Genomic DNA, 23,840 nt, shown 5'->3' on the forward strand with positions numbered 1-23,840 from the left:
CGCAGCCGTATGTAACACATGGTAGGATACATAGATTGAACACCTTTTTCTTAGCTACTATTGGGAAGTCTTTACTTTTAAGTACTTCCTTGAGTGACCAAAATCTCTCCCAGGCGCTAGACACTCTTCTTTCTATCTCAAGATCCATTTGGTCATGAAATGATATTATTTGCCCTAAATATACGTAGTGATCTACATATTCGATAGCATCTCCTCCTATTTGTATCATAATAGTTTCTCTATTTGTCATTATTTTCGTTTTAGATTTGTTCATAGAAAGCCCAACTATCTTGCTTGCTTCTGTCAGCTGTTGCAGCATAGTTTGAAGCGTCTTTGCGTTATCTGAAATGATCACTAAATCGTCTGCGAATCTTAGTGGTGGTTCAGTTGTCTGCCGTTTATGTTTATGCCGACATTGTCATACATACTTTGTATAAATCGATAAACCCATAGCTTTTCGTGTGAACAAAAAAAATACCTACACTATACTAGTACAGCATTAATCAGGTTTATTTTTTAATTTTTCACTATTTATTTGATATTTTTTATGACAACATAATTTCTATATTTATGTATATATATTTTGTTCTGCGGTGTTAGCGTAGCGTCAACCAGACATAAAAAAATATCAATGTAACAAATGTAATATAGGAAAATTAATTCAAATAATCAATATAATTAACACGAAGATTAGATAATTTTTGTGGTTAAAATATTTTTAAGTATGCTATGAATTGAAATAAATTATCAAATTAATAATATAATGACCACAAAATTATGATAAAGAACAAACACACGATACAACATACAAATTGACGTACAAACTAAAATATGAAAAGAGCCGTCCCTACATGAGGACACGACCAGTGAAGTATCCTATTACTTTTGGCATTATTTTTATAGAGAAACTCACTAAGTTACAGTCATTATTATATTGAAATGGATTTATTTAACCCTTAATTCAATAATTAACGAAATTACGGTAATTCTAAAGGTTCAATCAATACAGAACAGAAAATATTGTTTCGAATTTCGTTGATTTCTTCCATCAAGATCCTGTCGGCGCTGAAAGTATAAATCAAAGAAAGGTCATGGAATCGATTTGACATACATGTAGTGTAAGAGCTGAAGACCATTTTCATATGGAACTTTTATATTATTAATAAAAACAATCCATAACATTATTTACATATTGGTATAATATTATTATTGCCTAACAGTTACAATAGAAAAGCATAATTCTATTTTTATTTCTATAGTGTTATTCGTTACGAATAGCTTATATATTTTAATAGCTTATAAATATCGACCTGAATTATTAATAAATCTAATGAGTTTGTATATTACCACTCGTTGAGAAACTAAAAAAATATTTGATTGTTTACTTTAAAACACAAATATACAGTACATATTCTTAAACTACATAGTAATAATAATAATTGAAAAATACAAATTTAAAAAGTTTGGTCCCTGAGTGTACCTTTAAGCATAAATAAAACATTTTTTTTCACAACTCATTGTATTGTATTGTTTTTGTGGGACTGGAGCTACTCTCACTTTGAATAAAGTAAAATAAGTTCTTAACGTAGGCCATAAACACTTGCATCGCCGATGGACTTACTAGTGTGTTGCCGGCCTTTAAGAGTAAATAAAAGTATAACTAGCTCCTAGACTAACTGACCAACGTCATTATTCTCTATATATTTCGGATCAGATGTAACTCAGTGGAAAATTACGTATAATTCAAGGTCATTTATAAGTTTCTGCCCTTGACAGCGACCTTCAATCTTATCCTTCCCTATTTCCTTTTATTTACTAATCAATTAATTAATTACAATCAAGGGATATAGAATCTTTTCGTAAACGTATTATTAAGGTTTAAGGGTCGATAAAGAACATAATTAATGTTATTGCACAATAAAAAAGGTTGTCTGTAAAGTCGGTTTACGGACGTTAGTTTAACGTCATAACAAAAAATTGATGAAATGAGTGCATACTTTTTTGAATAAAATTTAATATTTTTTATTGAATTATCACTATTTTGTATGGATGCTTAGGCCAATCGAGTTAAAGAGAGATAGATTCGGCGCAAACGTACAATGAGTGTAACGGGACAATGAGCGTAACGGGACAATCATCCATGCTTTTTCGTGCGTGCAGCCGGCGTTCATCGATTTTTTGTCACATCAAAATCTTAAGAAAAATAACTAAACAGTTCCTTCAGATTAAGTCCGCAAAATTAAATACTCCAGAATTCGCTTAACATTTTAAACTATATTAATACATTATTGTCAAGTTGAAGAGTTAGACGGTGAATTTAAGTATTCATTGTATAGACTTCTAACCGATTTAATAGTATTTTATATAAATCAAATAGGTAATTTATAAACGATACCATTTATTAATAAATACCTCCACCATTTTAAACCGATCTACACCGACATGTCTCCACCACTATTTTTGGCAACTATGTTATTTTACACAATGTATGTACAACACGATACACCTACATAGTTGGGATGGCATAATAGGAGCACGCACTTATATTGTACGGAGAACTAAACTATAATAATTAATGATATAAATATGAATTCCTAAAATAGAATTAAAGGAAACATAAAATGATTGTATTAAATATATTTTGCTATGATAACACAATCTATTTACAGCAGAATCCATCCTTTGCCTGCATTGATAAGAACTTTGATAAAATAATTTAAAAGCTGACGTGATTTCAACGCGAAGATAATAACTTTATATAAAACTAACGTGACCAGACGTCCCGTTTTGAACGGGACTGTCTCTTTTTCCAATTACGAGTCCCGGTTTCCCCGAAATGAGCTGTGGAACGCAAAATTGTCCCGTTTTCAGAAAGCGCACAAAAATTTAAGCAACGGAATATAAAAAAAGTGCCAAAAGTTTCATTCTTATTTGAAATATAGCTATATTTAAACAAATTTGTTCTTCTGATAACTAAACATTTTGGGTACCTATATTTTGTGATTCGTAACTTTTTCCAAATAAATAACTTTAAAAAAAATTTCATTGACTACATGTTATTTGACCTAAATTAAACCAATGTCCCGTTTTGAGTCAAAGAATAAATGGTCACTTTATAGATAACGGTTCGCATGGCAAGTGATTAATTATTCCATTTTCAAAATATTTAGCTTTTATATTGAAACCCAGATTGGTAATTATAGCTCGATATGCACGATTACTGACAAATGCGTACACTGACTTGACAGGTCCACTCAATCTGTGTGGTTCTTTCCTCAAAAGACCATTTCAGACTGCAATCTACATGGTCTTCACATGATCTGACCAAGATTATGTCTGGACCTTAAAAGAGACTGAGACCTCTGAGTTTGTTTCGGCGTTTCTTCTCAGAGTAGTCAGATAGGAAACGTCGAACTCATCTAGTTTAAAAAAAAATATGCTTGACGTGTAAAAGTGTTTGTACAAACCTACTTAAAGAAAATAAATCATTTATCATTTAATACTGAAAAACTTTTAATAAGTTATTTTTTATATAAAACACGAGTTGTGTCTAACATTAGTTAAGTTACTAGAAGCCACTAGGCCAACACTGCGCGCTGAAATGTAAACAGAAATTTATAGTACTTACACAAGAGACAAAACAATTACAACAACGATTTTAAGAGGCGCTTGAAAGCATTAGGGGAGCAGGAAAACATATCAACTTTAAATAAGTGAGTATTAGAGGATCACATTCTATGTACGGGTATAAAGTTCACAATTCCTCAGGTCCACGTTTTATGATAAAACAGTCTTAATCTTCATATATAAGTATGTGTCCATTTAAATAGAAAATTATAATTAATTTTTTTTCTTGCGTCCCTTATTTTCAGGGATATATTCGTATTAAAGAAATATAGAAAGTGAATGAGATAAAGCTGTGAGAGATCTTCAACTGACCAAATAGTGTATCTGTCACCGTAAAATTGTAAAAACCGTTAGATTGTAATCTATCTCGCGAGATTGTAAACTGTCGAAAGATTGTGAACCTCAACGAACTGCTTACAAATTAACGTATTATTATTCGATAGTTATAAGAAATTGTTGGGAAGTAAAATTAATCTGTAATTGACCAAAGAAGTTTGAATGATAACTAAGTTAGTGTAGTAGAATCTACCGAATAATAATACGTTAAATTGTAAGCAGTACGCTGAGGTTCACAATCTTTCGACAGTTTGTAATCTCGCGAGATAGATTACAATCTAACGGTGTTTACAATTTTACGTTAACATATCCATTTATTGAGGACAGCTTTACATCTAATATATAAAATTCTCGTGTCACAATGTTCGTTCCCATACTCCTCCGAAACGGCTCGTCCGATTTTTATGATTTTTTTATTGCATATTCAGTAAGTCTGAGAATCGGCTACTATCTATCTTTCAAACCCCTAAGTGAGTGTGTGCACCCCAAAATTTTATTTTTATTTCTATAACAGCATACAAAAATACATACAACCCTTAATTTTCACCCTTATACGATCAACCCCTAATTTTTAAGTATAGTAGATAGTTATTTTTATTGAACTAAATTTTTCCTAGAAATAATATACACAGCAAAACACCGTTGACCGGGTCAGCTACTATAATAATAATAATTTATTCACTAAATTAGACAATCATAAGTCCATTTGGTTATTATTGTGTTAGTCACAGTTTTGTCCTAAATATTATATTAGTAGGTTAGGTTAGAGAGTATTTAATCATAAAAATGCATAGGGTACATGCAGTCCATTGCAATTACCCATGTAAGGGCAATCCAGCCTTCCCGCTATTGCCTCCAGTGACGGAAAAACAGTCCACAACTTAACATCGTAGACGCACTGAAGTAGCGTGGGAACCCCATCAGCTTCCTGAACGAATTATTGAACTGAACATCAAGGGTGTTGTTCATCAACTATAATTTTGTACACGAAAGTGTAAAAAAAGGAAAACACGTGCTGCGCCGGAAAACCATCGGCGCACGAAGGGGGGATCCTTTCGACACGTTACACAAAAAGCAGTATACCATCGAGATAAAGCAGAGGCATATTCATCACCATTCTAAAAGATGTGTGATGAAGGTAATGGTGCCTTTTTTACCATTAAAAAGAAAAAAACACAGTTCAGAGCTAGTTTAATATACTTGTTCGATACATATGACAATGGCTATAATAAATAGTTAAGGTCAAAGTTAATGAAACTTCGGTTCGTCGCTGTAATTCCTGTTAATTAACACATAAATTAACTGCCGCGCCACTGATTAAGTGTTGATTTTTATGTATTAAATGCAAGTTCAAGGTTCACATGTCGATAATATAATTGAAAAAATGCGATTTACTAAGAGGCTAAAAGATATTGTCTTTGGTTTATTATTATGTCTATTTAAATACATATATAGCGAATTTACATTATTTATGAATCACGATGTTTCCAGTGCTTTTCAGCTTCAGAACTAGTTTATATTTATGAAGCTGTCATATGTACAGATGCACTCCTTGGCAACCAATATTTACTACAATGCCTGACAAAAAAACAATGGCGCTACAACTTTTTGTACTGGGCCTCAGATTTCTGTATTTGTTTCGCGATCATTTGTTTTTTATTAATATGCAAGTAAAATCTTCTGTGCCTGACACACGCCATGTGGAACCAGCTGTCCACTGAAGTATTTCCGAACCAATTCGGCTTAGTATCCTTCAAGAAAAGAGCGTACAAATTCTTGAAAGGGCGGCAACGCACTTGCGAGCCTTCTGGCAATGTGAGTGTCCATGGGTGGCGGTATCACTTAACATCAGGTTTCTACCCGTTTGACTGATATTTCATAAAAAAAAATTCCCTCACCATACGAGCGAGTGTTAAATGCGCACTTAGACAGACTGTCCATTGGTGCACAGCCCGGTTTCGAACCTACGACCTCAAGGAAGAGAGTCGCACGCTGTAGCTAGGCCAACACTACTATATGTCAACTCGACTTGTAGTCAATGCCTGACGCATGTTACATTCTTTACCAGCATGTAAATGCACTAATAATCACGCATTATTTCGACATTACGTCTTTAAGACATTAAAACTATTTCATTTCAAACTTCCATTGTGTCACATAGATGTACATTTTTAATTTAAGTTTGTTCCAAAGAAATTGCATTAACATGTTTTTGAAGTTGTAGATACGCCACCGCATGTAATAAGTTTGTTTGTCGAGGTCACAGATCTCTTAATAGAGGGTTGGTTATATTAGACCTCATTCGGATGATATCTTCTTTTGTATGGCATTAGTTTGAGTTTAGAAATATATACTTTCCATTGTTAGTTATTTGTTTAAATTAAAAATGAATGGAAATACACAATTTACGGCGCACATCATTTCCCTACCTTTCGTACTAACTGATCTAAAATTGTCGTGATTCATGTGTTTTTTTTCTTTTTCATGTGTCCTTTTTTTAATATTGTCCTGATCACTGTTTACATAGTTTTAATTGTTTTGTTTTGTTCCATTAGTTTCATTTAATTATGTCAATTGTGTTATATTTCTGCATTTGTGCAATTTGTGTTAATAAAATTTATCAAATTTTGAAGATAAAGATTCTAAGCATAACCTAACAGAGCTCGTATCATTTGATTAAGTTACAGAATTTAAATAAAGAATCGCTATTTATTGTATGCAATATTTACTTAAATTATGGGCAACGATTGTCAATAGTCGCGGTACTTCTACAGCTAGGGGTCAAACACGCCATCTTCTCAACTCGTGAGAAATACCAGCTGGATGACTAGGCATCTAATGCGAGCAGTACTTCTTTGCCTTTAAGTCTTAGGTCTGGGCCTCAGATCTTTCTATCTGTTTCATTATTTTTCTTAAGTAGCACCTAGATGAGCCCTGTGTTTTCACGGCGGTTTCCTTCGTATGTGTTACTTTACCTTTAGGGTCTGTTTCACAATGTACGGATAAGTTCTACATAAGTTCCAAATTAGCTATTTAATACTTATTGGTAGGATAAACACTATTGTTGCGTTTCACGACTGTCAGATAGCGATATTCGTCACATAAAGTCCATCATAAGTTATGAGTCCGATGAATGTCAAATATCACAATTTATCTTCCAAATAATTTATGTGTTGCATAGCTATTTGGTACTTTATCCATACATTGTGAAACAGACCCTTAGTGATGTTAATTGTGTTTATTATGTAGAATTCCATTGGTGCACGCCCGTGATTCGAATATGCAACCTCAGCGTTGAGAGGCGATGCTCAAGCCACTAGTGACTGCCAGATGGACCAATGTTAACACTTTCTACACTTTAGTTGATAAAATGAATCAGGCAAGGTGCCCGCCTATTCAGACTACAATCTTTATGTCTTACGTAAGAACCACGTGGTCATTCATCTATAAATAAAATTGATTGGACCATAACATTGTTTACATAGCAGTAATAAAAACCCCACCGCACGCGTTCTGTAAAATCAGAATAATAAATCATTATAAACGTTCTTGAACTATTTTTCGATAAAAAATAATCATTTTTGTTATTTTAGTAGCCTATTAGATCCATAAATACATTTATGTATGATATATTATCAAACGTGCAAATTAAACTCGACATGCCAGCTTTATCAAAAATAATTGAAGTAAAATCTAAAACAAATGTTTCTTTTTAGTAGTGTTTTTTATTTGCATTCTAATACATATTTTAATTGATCTTGAATATAATAATCCTTCTAAATGAAATTTATGATTTGAATACTTGTCGCTTTAGGGTTACCTGTCTAGATATTTTTTCCTATCGATATAATCATGTGCAATAAATAAAACCATAGAGAAAATAATCAGAACTCCAGTTCCTTAAAGGCTATTGACCCCAATTATACTTTGTCGGTCGTAATCTAGGCTTTCAGTGTAAATCGGTTCATTGAATCGTTTTATTGGAACAAATTGAAGCCTTTGCTGCGTTTGACAGGAACTGATGACGCGTCCTTATTTTGTTTATCATTTGTTAGGACATACTGTTTCCTGTATTTCATTGCGATATTTAGCTTTATTTTTCTAAGGTGAAATTAAAATGCGAAGTCAAAATCATTGCTAAAACAGAAAATTAAATTTCGTGCAGCTAAAGTGGTTTGACACACTCGTCTTCAGATCCATATCAAAACGTCTAAACACACACAAAAGTTGTTGCATACAATTTTTTTATATACGAGCCTACGGGAAGCCCAAAACAGGCAGTCATCGCAGCCCACAGACACCCAGTTTTAATGGGTGCGTTGCCGGCCTTTGAGGGAGGAGTACACTCGAATTTTGAATAGTTGGAGTTCATATCTCTAAAGGAAGTCCCCCACCGGAAGTCGATTCTACAGTTCGCAAAAGAAAATGCCTTGTGAAACGGACTGTGAAAGGTAAAAGTAAAAGTGAAAAATCATTTAATCACATAGGTAACATAATGTACACTTATGACATGTCAGTAAAGAAATGATTGATGTTACTACTACTATAGTAACTGTCCGTATCCCGACAAGTAAATAGGTACATATCATTTCAATTCTATTGTACAATTACATATTTTATCAAATGCCGATAAGATGCGAAACAGTCGAGGTAGGATGAGATTAACATCTCATGTAAAGTATGACTATTAAAAAAAACGCATTTAAAATATATTTGCTATTCGTACTAAACATTGAAATAAACTTTATTAAATTTTTTAATGGGCATAAACATGAATCTATTACCTTCACTACAAAACCTCGCTAAAACTTTACAATGATTGCAATCAAATCTATTTAGATTTACATGTTACATGTATATTGGCTAACCTTCGCCGACCTTGGCCAAACAAACATAAGATTGAGTGACGCAAATGTATCAGGAAGTGTGTATATCAAATTTCTACTGACAAGACAAAGATTACATATGAGGTCGAAATATGCCAAGATTGCTGAAAAGCACTAAAACAAATTAGGTAAATAATGTACGTATATAAGCACCACAGTACATTATGTACATATCTTTGAGTTTGAGTTTGAAATAGTTTACATTTAACTGGAACTTACATACCTATTAAATAAATAAAATAATTAATAACCTGTTTCCTTGTTTCGAAGCACGCTCAGGAAATACCGGCTAGAATTAAAACAATTGTGTTATCCATTTGTCGAGAATGACTAAAGCCTATATAAAATAAAAATAATTATTTAATCAATTACCGTCTAAAATTAGTAATATTAGCGCGTTTAACCAATTCAAAAGGGCATTAAAGATACATATCAGAATGAGAGTAGACTAAAATTGGGACGTCTAATGGCGACGGTCTCGTTCGTATATACATATTAAGTCTCATGTAAATAAAATACATTATTTTTGTAAAGAGAAATAAAGTTCCAACTTCGATTTTGTTCCCATTGGAGTAGAGACTCTTGGGCCGTGGGGTTCATGTGCACAGGCGCTTGTTAAAGATTTAAGATGGCACCTAGTAGATAGTACCGGTGACCCCAGAGCTGGCACTTTCCTGGCTGAACGAAAAAGTATCGTAATACAGCGAGGAAATGCTGCCAGCGTTAAATACACAGCCACAAGGACCAAACATTTTAAATTTGTTTTGATTTTGATTTTAATTTTATTTTTTTTAATTATTTCTATTATTACTTAGTTGTTTAAACATTAAAATACTATGTAAAATATAACATAGCGTAACGATCGAACAACGCGATAAATAAAAACCACATATAGTATTCAAATCAAAACAGTAACTTAATTTGATTTAACAGTCGCGTTAATGAAAAGTATAATATTATATAACTGCGCGAACGAGACAACTTAAATCTTTTCTTTAATAAAATATTAGCGCAAAGTTCTTGCGGTTCACCTACAGTCTAAGTTATGGAGGCGACAAATTGAATTTTTCCCTGACCGTAAAATTCCTTTTGTCTGATTACTTTAACAAAATACGTAGATCGAGCTAGCCCAGAGATTTATCTTACATCGTGAGACTTATCAGACTTTTATTTCGAAATATACATATTTTTGTTTAGAATAATTCACTAAACTATGTGAAACTATTACTTAACTATACAGCAAAAGTAATATGTAATAATAATAAACCTCTAATTATGTGCTTTTAAATTAATTGGTTTAAAGCCGCAAATTGTGACTGTCACAGAAAAGTGTTAGTTTTTTTCCCAACAATAAAGTTCACAAAAGAGAGTGCGACTTTACATGAAATACAATCAGGCCTAAACAATTATTATGGCTAATTAGTGATATTATGTTGACTTAATTTTCTACAATACTAGTGAATAGCTTAAACTAAGGTAATGTTCATTAACAGTCTTAGTGTTCTATAATATTTTGATACATACGTGTGTCCGAGATACCGCACATGAGGAACTAACCTAAAGACGTGAATATAAGATTCACGTCTTTAGGTTAGTTCCTAGTTCCTGTTATATCAAGAAGTTGGATTGACTCAGTATTCACATGGTTATGGTCCGAGAGCTGGCACCAATTTTTGGGCAGGTATTTGAGGCAAGCTGAAAACTTGTCACATACCTCTCCTATTATATTCCAACACGGAATTGCAGACCTGGCTGGTGAGTAGCGGGGCTAAATCAACCCCTACATTTTTGAAAATATTAATTTTTTTTTCCCAAAAATATATTTGAGGCAATACGCAATTTATATATGTTGCAGTGTAATACTTAATAAATACGAAAAAAAATAAGCCAGACAATTTAATCGGGGCTTTAACATTACCAGACGCGTGCAAATATTTTTTCAAAAAATTATAAAAAATGTTTTTGAGGCAGCTTGAAATTTTAATGGAGTGTTATTTATAACTATAAAATAAAATTCCCAAAAAGACAGATCATTTCGGTAGGGCTTTCTACCTGCCAGGCGATCAAACAAATAATGGATGGGTACGGGCCTGTACTACTATAGACAAGCTGTAGTGTGAGAGAGAGCGCATATCGACAGCTGTCTTCGTTCTTGCTTGCCGCGTTACTATTGGCTCTAGCGAGGCCACGTGACTTACAATAACCCATGAGGTTTCTAGTTAGAATTTGGGAGTAAAAAAATATAAAATTTTCTGAATTTGTACTAAATACATTTTGCATAAAAGTGATTGTATTGATTTATGGACGTTAAAGGGAGATATTTTTGTGATTTCTTTTTTATCTTAAAAAATTAGCCATTTTGCCAATTTTAATACGAATTTAAACGTAATGAATTGTTAAATATTTGATATTTCCGTAAAAATATTTATTTTTTGAAGAGAATTAAAAAAAAAATCAGTACAGAATTCATACTGTTGCCCCTACATTCAAAACTAAAAATTGTTTCCCTGACATTATTGCAAGTCAAAATTTATACGGAAATTTAAAACCTTTTTCATCTTAAAATTAATAAGGGTTACGTATAAAAAAAACCAATGATTAAAATACAAAATCGCAAAACTAGATTTATAAAAATATAATATTTCTTCAGTGTTTCAATTATTTATGTATAAAAAAAATTAGAAATAAATTAAATTCGTTTCACGTCAGATAAATTATCATTTTTCGTCTGTGGATCAGAATCTTCATCAGAACTACTTGAATCTTCGGATTCATCTGTATCAGATTCGGCAACCTCTTCATCATCTGCGAAAAGAAATAGATATTTATTTTTTTAATTAATCACAGAAATTTGAATGCAGCAGTTATTAAAAATAAACCATTTATTCTCACCTGTAGTATGATTTTCATCATCGTTATTTTTATTTTCCTCGTGAACAACAGCGTCGAATACTAATTGCGGCATACACTCTCCGTCAAACCAGTGAAAATCTAGCGTATCCTCATTAAGTGTCCATCCGTTTCTATTAGGTGTCAAAGAACTGGGGAATCGTAAATATGCATTTCTCCAAATGCTTGTTATATATTGCGTTCTTAAAAGATGTTGTTTTAATTCAGAAGAAAGAAGAGCTGTACTTAAATGCTTAATTTTATTTATCAGTATGTAATGCTTGAAAAATAATTAAATTAATACAATACCTTTTGTAAGAGTATAAATATTGGATTCAATCACAGTATTTTCACTATATTTTTTCATCAAAGCTATAAAATTCTTATAACAACTTGTAACCATCTGAAAGGTTAGGAATCACTGGCAAAACAATATGATTATATTTTAACCTATGATGTTTACGGATATTTAACACCTCCTGACTTTTTTTGAGAGTTTTCTCCACAAAAGCAATCACTTTAGCATCATTTTTTTTTACAAATAACACAAACTAACTTTTCACTAGACATTTTCTAATTATTTGAGTTTTCAATAGTGTAATAATACCATTAGTAGAATAATACGACTGAAAGTAACGACTCCGAAATTCTAACTAAAAACCTCATGGGTTATTGTAAGTCACGTGGCCTCACTAGAGCCAATAGTAACGCGGCAAGCCAGAACGAAGACAGCTGTCGATATGCGCTCTCTCTCACACTACAGCTTGTCTATAGTAGTACAGGCCCGTACCCATCCATTATTTGTTTGATCGCCTGGCAGGTAGAAAGCCCTACCGAAATGATCTGTCTTTTTGGAAATTTTATTTTATAGTTATAAATAACACTCCATTAAAATTTCAAGCTGCCTCAAAAACATTTCTTATAATTTTTTGAAAAAATATTTGCACGCGTCTGGTAATGTTAAAGCCCCGATTAAATTGTCTGGCTTATTTTTTTTCGTATTTATAAAGTATTACACTGCAACATATATAAATTTCGTATTGCCTCAAATATATTTTTGGGAAAAAAAAATTAATATTTTCAAAAATGTAGGGGTTGATTTAGCCCCGCTACTCACCAGCCAGGTCTGCAATTCCGTGTTGGAATATAATAGGAGAGGTATGTGACAAGTTTTCAGCTTGCCTCAAATACCTGCCCAAAAATTGGTGCCACCTCTCCTACTATTATGTCACTTGTTTAAGTAAGCTAAGGCAAACCGTTTCAGCGTATTTAAGATTGTATCCACATTAAGATTCTTGTGGATACTTTTATTTTAAAAATACTATGATGCATTAACAATGTCGCGAAGCACCTTGCTCTGAAACCGGTGGTTGTATTATTACTAAATTGCTCTTCGCTGTACCGCTCCAAAGCAAATACCATAAATCACCTAAGTGATGTTTTATTTGTTAGCTGTTTATAAGTAAAGCAATTCTGTATGCGATTCTCAACATTGGGGTCGCAAGTTGAACTCTGGCTGAGAATTATCGACCTATGTTACGCATAAAAATTGATCACCTACTTGTCTATGAAAAAATATTACCAATCAGTTGCTATCTAAGGCTCATAAATTATTGCAGCGCCACTGAACTATTATTATTCATATCTTTCTCTTATCAGGAAACTCACTTTGTATGTATAGCTAGCATATATAGGTTTTGAGTTTGCTGGAACAAAAACAATTCTGTGACAAATTTTCAGGTCATATTAAATTACATTGCTCGGATAAGAGGCCTCTACGTGCGCGTCCCGATCGGAATAGAAAAGTTACCTTATTTCATTTGCTATTTTTTTCTTCTATCTTAGCTCGCATTCTATTTCAGAAGGGTTCTTTAAATTTACTTTGCCTCTCAATATAAGTATGAGCAGTATTGGCCTAGTGGCTTCAGCGTGCGACTCTCATACTCGAGGTCGTAGGTTCGATCCCAGTGCAGCAATGGACTTTCTATCAATGTGGGCATTTAAAATTTGCTCGAACGGTGAAGGAAAACATCGTGAGGAAACCGACATGTCTTAGACCCAAAAAGTCGACGGCGTGTGTCAGATTGCCTATTAGATTTAAAAATGATCATGCAACAGATTCAGCAATCTTAGGCCAAGACCTAAAGAGGTTGTAGCGCCACTGATTTTTTTCTCAATATAAGTATAAGCCGTGCTAGGCGTGTGACCAATGTATGTTCGTATGTTTAACTTTTGCTCTCAAACATCACACATTTTAAAATAAAGACAATCAGATACTTATGAAAATATGTTATAGAAAGGATATACACGTGTAAAATAACATGAGAACTTAAGAAAGCGCAGCGATAACCAGATCCATGCAACTTCCATATCGCAGCACACAACTCTCAAGGGGACTCTTTGTATCGAAGAAGTCGTATGGGTCCAAACATCCGCGAATTTACACCGTAAATACATAAATAGCAATTATGTAGGAATTTAATGAAATGGCGAAAGGACTCTATGGAGTATATGCGCCGCTAATTAATTAATGTTCATAAGAAGAATGAAGACATCGCCTAACATCGACGGCGTATATCAAGTAGCAATAATGCTTCATACTTGATTTATTTGTAAAAGAAAACTTTTCTTACTTCATTACGTCAATTCTTGAATACCGCCCACAGCCATATATATAGATTAAGCTTATTTTAGTTGACACAAAAATGACCTTTATCGCAACTTGTATTATAATCTAGAGTGGAAATTTGTGTAAGCCACCGTAGCGTAGCTATGAAGGAGTTTGTATCTTGTCCCTAAGGGATAAGCGTAGCAAGGAAATACTGTCCGGTGGCTTCGTAGCATTGTAGCTACTCGTAGCCGCGTAGGCGGCCCCTGTTTTGTAGCGGGATAAGTTCATTTGCTGGTATGAATCATAGTGTTACAAAAGCCTTCATTGGTCCTAATAAATTATGGTTACAGTTAGTAAGTAAAGCTGGTTTAATTATAATTTATATTTATATGTCGTGTAAGCTATATATTTTATCATAATGATTTTGTTTCTGTAATAAAACATTCTGATTATTGTTTTAACTTCCGAACCTACATATTTTTACAAAGTCTAGGAAACTAGGGCTTAAGGCGGAAACACATTATTAAAACGCCACGCGACGCAACATGTCGACAACCGATGTGCATCATGCACATTACCAACACGCGCCACCGTGACACGCTTGCAAATTCAGAATTCATTTAGCTGAAAATAGTGAAGGTGTATAGCCGTGTGCTAATTGTGCTATTGATTTAATAAATAACGAGTCTGAAGAAGATTTGATGCAAATTTTGGGTACATATCTGATACTATGACCAAAACTGTCATAAAATGCTTTCAAACTGTACTTTTCATTCTGCGACTGTTCAGCTTCTGCTTCTACATCTGTATTTTCTTCTTCTGATGTTATAATGTGTGTGTATGTGACATTCATGCGAAAAACTCGACGACTGACGCATGGCATCTGGTGTTGTCAAGAAGCACACTGTGCGCGATGGATCGGATCAAGTCGGGTTACGGGTTGCGAAAACACATCGATCTGGAATGTCATGATTGGGTGACGTGTGCGCGCATGGGGTCGCGTCGGATGATTCTAGTCATAGAAAATAGTATTGTGCGTTGTAATAAAGTGTTTCCACCTCTATTGTTACTAAAATAATAAATTATCATCAATCATTTTTACAATTTATATGTCCATATAGAGTATTTTTTGTATTAATAGATTTTCATTCAATTCACTCCTACCCGTATTAATTAATATCAATTGGCAGAGTCCTGGAAAACTACATATATAAAACAAAATTAACAAAAAACAAGAGAATTAAATTCTAATTTGTAAGGTTCAAAATATTTAAGTTCTCGTAAATTGTTATGAGGCCATTACTTCTTCTCACCTAAAGGAATTAAGTTAAACATTAACTTGAAATTTGCTCTGGAGATAAACAACTTTGGGCAATTTACGCGATCAAGGTCAATTATATCGTAAACTAAGGTTAAGATGTTAATTGCTGCTACGTTTTACCTTTAATTATTTTCTTAATTTGTAGGGTTTTTTAAAATTATTAATTTTCCTAAAAAAAAAAAGGTTTTGATTTCAGGTAATACAAGTAAAATGCTACCAGTCGCATAGTTGTTAATTCAGTGTATTTGCGAGAGTTTAGAGTTTGCTTTAGTTTACTAGAGTTTTATCTCTAACTTGAGCTGTCAATGCTATATCTTTCTATATGTGGAAGTAATAGCAGTAGTGTATTATTATGAATTAATAGTTTTCAAGTTGAGGAAACTGAGTACTGACAAATTTGTTCAGTTTTCAAGATTAGCGACAGATATTTTAAGTTTTTATTCTTTTCTGATAAATTAATTATTTTCGGGAAAATTTATTTAACATCGTCGGCTGTTGGCCTGAGGTCGTAGGTTCTATCCCCGGCTTTGCACCAATGGACCTTGTTTCTATATGCGCATTTAACATTCGCTCGAACGGTGAAGGAAAACATCGTGAGGAAACCGGCCATAGACCCAAAGAGTCGACGGCGTGTGTCAGGCACAGGAGGCTGATCACCTACTTTCCTATTAGATAAACAAATGATCATGAAACAGATACAGAAATCTGAGGCCCAGACTTAAAAAGATGGTGCTACTGATTTTTTTTTCACGTGGAATCGCGTAATTTATAATAAGCATATAATGTAAAAGACATCAGTATAGTTTAAAAGTTTAAACTCTTGAATAGAAAATCCTTGATATTTCACAGCACTTGACTCGGAGAATACAATATTCCTTCCGTGGCAAATATTTGTAGAACATTTATTCTATTTGAGCAACATTTTATGTATTACAATGTTACTGCAGTTGTTTTTGCAATAAGATTTGTATACGTTTTATCGCACCTGCTAATCTTAATTTATACTAGCTTCTGGGTATAGTTTTTCTTGAGTACTTCAGCGAAAATTTGACTTTGGATTTTTCAATCAACTTCAAAAGTCCGAAACTGGATGTTAACAATTAGACATGTGATTTTTAATTTGATTCATTGCTCGTTGTATATGAACTATTAATAAACACTATTACATTCTTAAGCCAATAGAAATAAAATATATTATTGTAGTTTAATAATTTGTAGTACATTGTGGAGTCTAATATTTATAAAAAAACTAGCTGACCCGGCAAACGTCGTTTTGCCATGTATATTATTTCTAAGAAGCATTTTTTTAGTTCAATAAAAATAACTATCTACTATAATAAAAAATAGGGGTTGATCGGTGAGGGGTAATTAAGGGTTGTATGTATTTTTGTATGCTGGATCATAAAAAATAAGTTAAGTTTTGTCTAAAAAATCATAATTTAGGGGGATGAAAAAAAGATGTTGTCCGATTTTCAGACTCAATAATACTCATAAGAATCGGTCGAGCCGTTTCGGAGGAGTATGGGTAAAAATAGGCGTTAATTGTAGAGGGGTGACAATTAAGGGTTGTATGTATTTTTGTGTGCTGTATCATAAAAAATAAGTAAAGTTTCGTCTAAAAAATCAAAATTTAGGGGGATGAAAAATAGATGTTGTCCGATTCTCAGACTCGATAAGACTCATAAGAATCGGTCGAGCCGTTTCGGAGGAGTATGGCAACAAACATTGTGACACGAGAATTTTAATGATTACTCGTAGATGTAATTTGTGTTTTTAAATTGTTGTTTTCACTCATTGTTGCAGTTTCTTTGTTCTTTAATCTAGAAATTAATAAAGAAAATAAACAAAGACGATAAGGAATTAGCAAAATTATAATGGTTTTGAAAACACAAGGTTCATCTCCATTCTCTGATTAAAATTTGAAAAGAAAAGCTTGCGATTTGTTTTAGAGACATTTTCCCTAAAAAGGGACATGGTGTTTGTCACTGATTAATTACGTCAGTCAAAAGGAGGTTTATTGCATAAAACCTTTTTGAGACTTATTTCCGGGACAACAAATGTATTTTATATGAGCTTAATTTTGCTTTGTTAATCAGAGAACGGTGAATGTTTAAGCTATGATATGACATTAAAATAAATCAATTTTTATTTAGTATAGACTTTTTTGGTTTAACATAAAGTTATTAAGATCAATAAAATGACGTTTTTCATAACATTTTTGATAAACAATTTTTGCTTTTATATATATTTTTATAAAAAATATGCAGATACAATTAAACTAGCTTGTGTGTCAAAACAAACATATGGATTATTACTCGACACTAATTTAATAAGACACGATTATTTTATAATTTAAATTTGATGATATCTTAAATGTCTCCTTATAATGGTACCCACGATGCTAAATGGGGATTTACTCGAGCGTCGTAGAGACCTATTGGGATGCAAAGCTCAGATAATAAGAAGAAAAAAATGTTATATGATATATACCTTTTCATCGGTGGGGGAAGCGGCTATAGATTGTTAAATATGTAAAAAAAAAACTGTTGCATGGACATCCTCGAGCGCGTCAGATATTGATAGCATCAATGCCCTACGTATTTTTAATAATGTACGTATGTTAATCTGATCGTTTGCATGATGCGGGTGGTTGTATTTAAGGGTTGAAAATGAAAAAAAAATAAAAATTATCGAGCGTGTTAGATTTTCTAAGGGAGTGTTAAGTGCACCAAAAAAAAGCTCTCATTCACTAATCTAACGATTTCAATGGGACGCAAACGGCCATTTTCATAATTTGCAAAAAAAAAACGCAATTTTGAAATACTCAAGCACGTCAGATTAAGATATCGACGTAGGAAAGCATATTTGCTGTAAGTAGACAAAATACCTAAAGTGACTTTTTCCTGCCATTAGAATCAGAAAAAAAAGCCGCATCGAATGACCCGGGTCCTGTGTCTCTACGATGAAAAAAAAATTACATACGCCGTTGAAAACGCCCGTACTTATATTTTTTTTAGAAAGATTAAATGCTGTATGTAGACCAAAATCTAGTCATTTCAGACATTTTGTACTTACAGCAAAAGAAAAACTGCATTTTTTCTTTACAAATACTTACTTCTTCCCATTTAAAAACTTAACGCTACTTACAGCATTTCAACGGCGTGTGATTTTTACATTCGTTTACTTACAGCAAGTTTAGGGAACCTACAGTTTTAGTTTTTTTTTACCATTTACGACATTTTATTTCAACCAAACATTACATTACCAAATGACCCACTGCATTTCTAGATCTAATCATAATTATAAACACTAAACAGATAATATTACATCTTGAATTGCAATTAAAAGTACCCAAATACATAAATTTACTGCATACAGCATATTTACCGCCTGTAAATTGATAATATTTCCGCGCGTACATATTTCTTCCTTAGTTACAGCGTTTTAAAGGTTTGTGATTTAAAAAACTGTTTGCTGTAACTAGCCAAACACGTACTTATAGTAACTTTGGATAAAAAGTTTACATTGCAAATGGTGACTGGCAGTTAAATAAATATATGTTTCAAAAATGGTAGCAATATCATGGATAGGTCAGACACTATTAATTTTTTTCCGAAATTAATAAAGTTTTTTGGCTCTGGTGAACAATTGCAATATGTCTACTTACAGCAAATGTGCTTTCCTACGTCGATATATGTGGTTCATCTTTATGTTCTAAACGTACTGTCTCATAATCTGACGATTATCTAGAGGGATTCGCCTGATCTGACAAAAATTTTTTCGAAAAACGGTTCACCTAAAGGGCCATCCCTGCAACTTCCCTCTAATTCCATTCCTGGGCGCTTAAAATTGATATTTTGAGCTCGCTGAGTTCAAAGAAATAACATTTCTATGCATTTGAGCTCTCCCAGCTCGAAAGTCTGATAGAAGTTTCATAGAACACTATTTTTGGAATTTTCAAACCGCAATAACTTTTGAATGGATCAAGCAATTTTCACGCGGTTGGCGGCATTCGACGCAATTTTATCATTCTCATAAGTATTTTTTCAATTTTAATTGATCGAACCACAAATTTCGGAGTAATCCCGAAAAAACACTATTTCGGGTTTCTTTCGTTCACGATATCTCTCGAACGAATCAACCGCTTTTGACCAGCTTGGTGGCGATCGACGTGGTTTTTCAAGTTCAAAGGCGGATTAGTTTTTGAAGTTGATCGATAAAGAAACCACTTTAAAAAAAAATATTTCTTAGTTTTTTAAGATTTTTCAAAATTTCTCAAAATCTATCGGTCCGAATCGGTTCAAATTCACAGGAAATGTAATTTTGAGGGAAATATTTAGAACGCCGTTTAGTAGATTCCGATCGGTTTAAGGAAATGTAGGCATCACGCAGCTGCACGCATTTAACTTTATCGACGAATTTTTGTTATTTCGGCTTGCGGAAATCGTCAGATTATATATTTTTCATTATTCTTGAATTGATTATTATATTTGATTCAAAATAAAAAAAAAATTAGCTACGCTCGAGAATGTCGAGATGACGTTTTTTTTTACAACTTTGTTACCCTCCCCTTTTTTTCCGTCACTCTCAAATTGTCAGATTAGTGGAATATACACTTTTTAGGATGTAATTAACTCACCCTACCTTAATCTGACGCGCTCGGGAATCTCTGATGGTCAATTTTTTTTTACTAATCTGATCCTGTCTCCTTCACGGGCGGCCTTATATATGGGCCTCATATTTCGTGGAGGTACTTAACCGGGTACAAGGTATCCCCCTATATATTATTAATCTGCCGCGCTTCAGTAAATCCCGAAATCCCCTCTTGGGATCCCCTACCATAAGCTTTGTAATAATATATAGTTTAATATTTAATAAGTTAAGGTTCGTTCACCATAAACGTTACGAGCAGTTTTGGTCTAGGGGTTTGGCACACTTATCTCTAAGGTCGACTTTTCTTTTTAAACATCGTAAGAACTAGGCTTAGACCTATAAAGTCAACGGGTTACAGGCACAACAGGCTGATGACCCACTTGCCAATAAGAAAAAACAAATGATAACAGATACAGAAATCTAATAAACATTATTGCATCTGTGTTCTTTCCGTGCGGCTTGATCCCTTGGCGCTGCGTAGAGATGTGGGATCTCTCTGCATCTTCTACCGCATTTACCATGGAGAGTGTTCAGAGGAGTTGTTCGGTCTAATACCTGCAGCTGAGTTTCATCATCGGACGTCAAGGCAAAATACAATATACCATCCGTATCACCTCGACGTCCGTCGTTCCACAACAGAGCGTTTTCTAAGGCAGTTTTTGCCGCGCGCCACCACTATGTGGAACCAGCTGCCCACAGAAGTATTTCCGAACCAATTCGACTTAGGGTCCTTCAAGAAAAGAGCGTACCAATTCTTGAAAGGCCGGCAACGCACTTGCGAGCCTTCTGGCATTGTGAGTGTCCATGGACGGCGGTATCACTTAACATCAGGTGAGCCTCCTGCCCGTTTGCCTCCTATTACATTAAAAAAAAAAAAAATTGGAATTGTTTTTCTACGGGGAAAGATAGATAGATTTCCTTACATTGCACTGGGCACTTGTACCCCAGTTGTAACAACACTTTTTTAAACGAGATTGTTGTGAGTATATGCACGGAACAAATCAAAAGAAAAAAATCAACGCGAAATTCAAATCTCGAACGATTTGACTTGACCTAGTTTCAGTGAAATCTCAAGTTTTCTTCGCAACTAATTATCATAAGGTCACTTGAAACGTCACTTAAACTTAAGGGGTGAAGACCGATAAGTGCAGAACTCATAAAACTTTATTACTTTTAGTGATCAATTCTAAAACTAGTCTGTGAAATTTCTCTTGAAATATTCCGTTTTTATACTGAAAAATGAGGTCCTCATAGCTCCCATACAATCTTCTTTAGAGGGAATATACTTGTGCTGCGATTATTATTTTTCAGACGTGTATGTTTTATGTGGGGTAACTTTTAGTAGAAAGAAATAAAGGAAATATCGGGAAAGGATTGGAAAATAGTAGCGAAGTGATTGACATGGAAAAATTTGGAGGAGATCTTCACTCCGTTGGGCGTCATGTACTAATATAAAATAACATAAACTTAATGTAATGTTTCGTAGTACTCGAATACACCCTATTTTTATTTTATTACATTTAACCTTTTTTACATTAAAGAGCAGTGTTGCCCTAGTGGCTTCAGCGCGCAACTCTCATACCTGAGGTCGTAGGCTCGATCCCCGGTTGTGCACCAATGGACTTTAGCCTTTGTGACACACGCCGTCAACTTTTTGGGTCTAAGACATGTCGGTTTCCTCACGATGTTTTCCTTCACCGTTCAAGCAAATGTTCAATGCACACATAGAAAGAAAGTCGTCAGGCACTGGAGGCTGATCACCTACTTGCCGATTAGATTTAAAAATGATCATGAAACAGATTCAGAAATCTGAGGCCAAGACCTAAAGAGGTTGTAGGGCCACTGATTTTTTATTTTATTTTTAAACTAACCAAAATCTGTATGGATTAATAAAGCTTTAATAATAATAATAATAAAAAGTATATGTATAATATCTATGAAGTAAAATTGTTTTTTAGGTCACAGTTATACGCAAAAACACGATAAGATCATTGTACAAATTAAGTCTGTGTTAGTACTTTTTCTTGAGCACTTTGCCACATTAAGAGAGATGAGGCTTTACGTAGACTTAATACCTTAAGAAATAGAAGTTCTTTCTTGCCTTTGACACAAATAGAGGGACTACTAAGGGAATTACTAAGCTATTTTTTATCGTTTCACTCAAATTGGAATTTGCGAAACTTCTTTGATTTTTATATTATTAATAAGAAAGATACTTTTGTGGTTTAATAATCTTTATCAAATCGGAGTGTTCAAAACACAGAAGTTATTTTTTTTTTAATGATTAAAGTAGTTGTAAATAATACCTAGATAACACTGAAAATGTTTCAAAAATGAAAAACGACTTAATGTAGAAAGTTGCCAATACTTTTATTGGTTTTAGAAGTAATCTCCATTCCTCTCTACACATCGTCGCATTCGATGGCACCACTGAAAAAAGCATTGGGCCCACGCTTTAAATCGTTAAACCAATTGTAAATAGTGGCACGACATGGGGCTTAATTACGAAATGCTAATCGCAGCCTATCATAGCTTTGTTGTTGAGTATGCACACAACGAAAGTCATAATAAATCATTGACCGAAAATTTTCTCGCGTTAGGTTCATATTCACGTGTAACAAGAGTTTTAGATTTGGCGCCAATTCACTAAAACAAATGACAAATGAATGCAATATACTACATTAGGTTACCAAAGAGATCTAAAATTGAAATTAAAAAAAGTTTTCATTGGCAATGTTTCTAACTGGCCATTTCTAAACATTTTCAGTGTTACCCACGTATACTGATAAATATGGGCCCACTGATAATAATTAGTGTTGTTGGCGACAGGAACTTAAGGTGATTCGGGCCGCTTTTTATTAAAGTGATTGCGTTTTTATATTTCTTTTGTACTATCTTATAAATTACTAGTGCTATCTTATAAAGACAATTCATTCTTTCAAAATTGTTACCATAAGTCTTAAGTTGCACAAAAGTTCATTTAAAATTTGCATCGTCCATTCAAAAAAATAAACTGCACTCTTTTAAATTAAGTAGTCTTCCGTCTCTTTCTGTCAAATTGTATTTACGCTTTGATGGAAACAGACAGAGTTATTTAGTCAAAGATTTAGTATTTTTCTTCTCAGAATAAGACGTATTCATACTGTTGCCTCATGCCTGGGGGGTAAGAATGTAAAATGAAAGACGGAACGTCAGCGCGTTTTGTTTGATTGTCATCGGTCAAAAGCATCTCTAGTCCAACACGTGACGTGATACGTAATATTACGTTGATTTATCCAAACGCACGATTTTGCCTTAGCCGCGTTTTGGCATTTTTAACGCGATAAACAATTTTCTTGAATATCTTTTATGACTTTGGGAAACGTATTATGGTACGTGTTTTGTGCCTAAATTTTCCTGTGTTTTCTTACTAGGGAGTTTGTTTGTTAAATTTTTTGAGTTTTAGATTGAATCCTTTATAAATTATAATATTTCAACCTTAAAGAGAAATTATATAACATTCTGATTTTTATTTAAT

The 23,840-nt window shown here is 33.4% G+C and overlaps 1 protein-coding gene and 1 long non-coding RNA gene across 3 annotated transcripts in view; one reads left to right on the plus strand and one right to left on the minus strand.

Annotated features, from left to right (window-relative positions):
• LOC125056763 (cardioacceleratory peptide receptor-like) overlaps window positions 1-23,840 on the plus strand; it is a 56,390-nt gene that overhangs the window by 2,248 nt on the left and 30,302 nt on the right. The gene's annotated exons all lie outside the window — the stretch shown is intronic.
• On the minus strand, window positions 11,518-12,758 carry LOC125056764. Of its 2 annotated transcripts, none has more exons than XR_007118110.1 (3): window positions 12,346-12,758; window positions 11,742-11,978; window positions 11,518-11,654 (listed from the first exon to the last, which is right to left on the minus strand). It is a non-coding gene; the product is annotated as an uncharacterized LOC125056764 (long non-coding RNA). The 2 variants fall into 2 exon arrangements; XR_007118109.1 differs by having other exon boundaries at window positions 12,048-12,756.

The sequence above is a fragment of the Pieris napi genome, chromosome 15 (assembly GCF_905475465.1).
Source record: "Pieris napi chromosome 15, ilPieNapi1.2, whole genome shotgun sequence".
NCBI classification, from domain to species: domain Eukaryota; kingdom Metazoa; phylum Arthropoda; class Insecta; order Lepidoptera; family Pieridae; genus Pieris; species Pieris napi.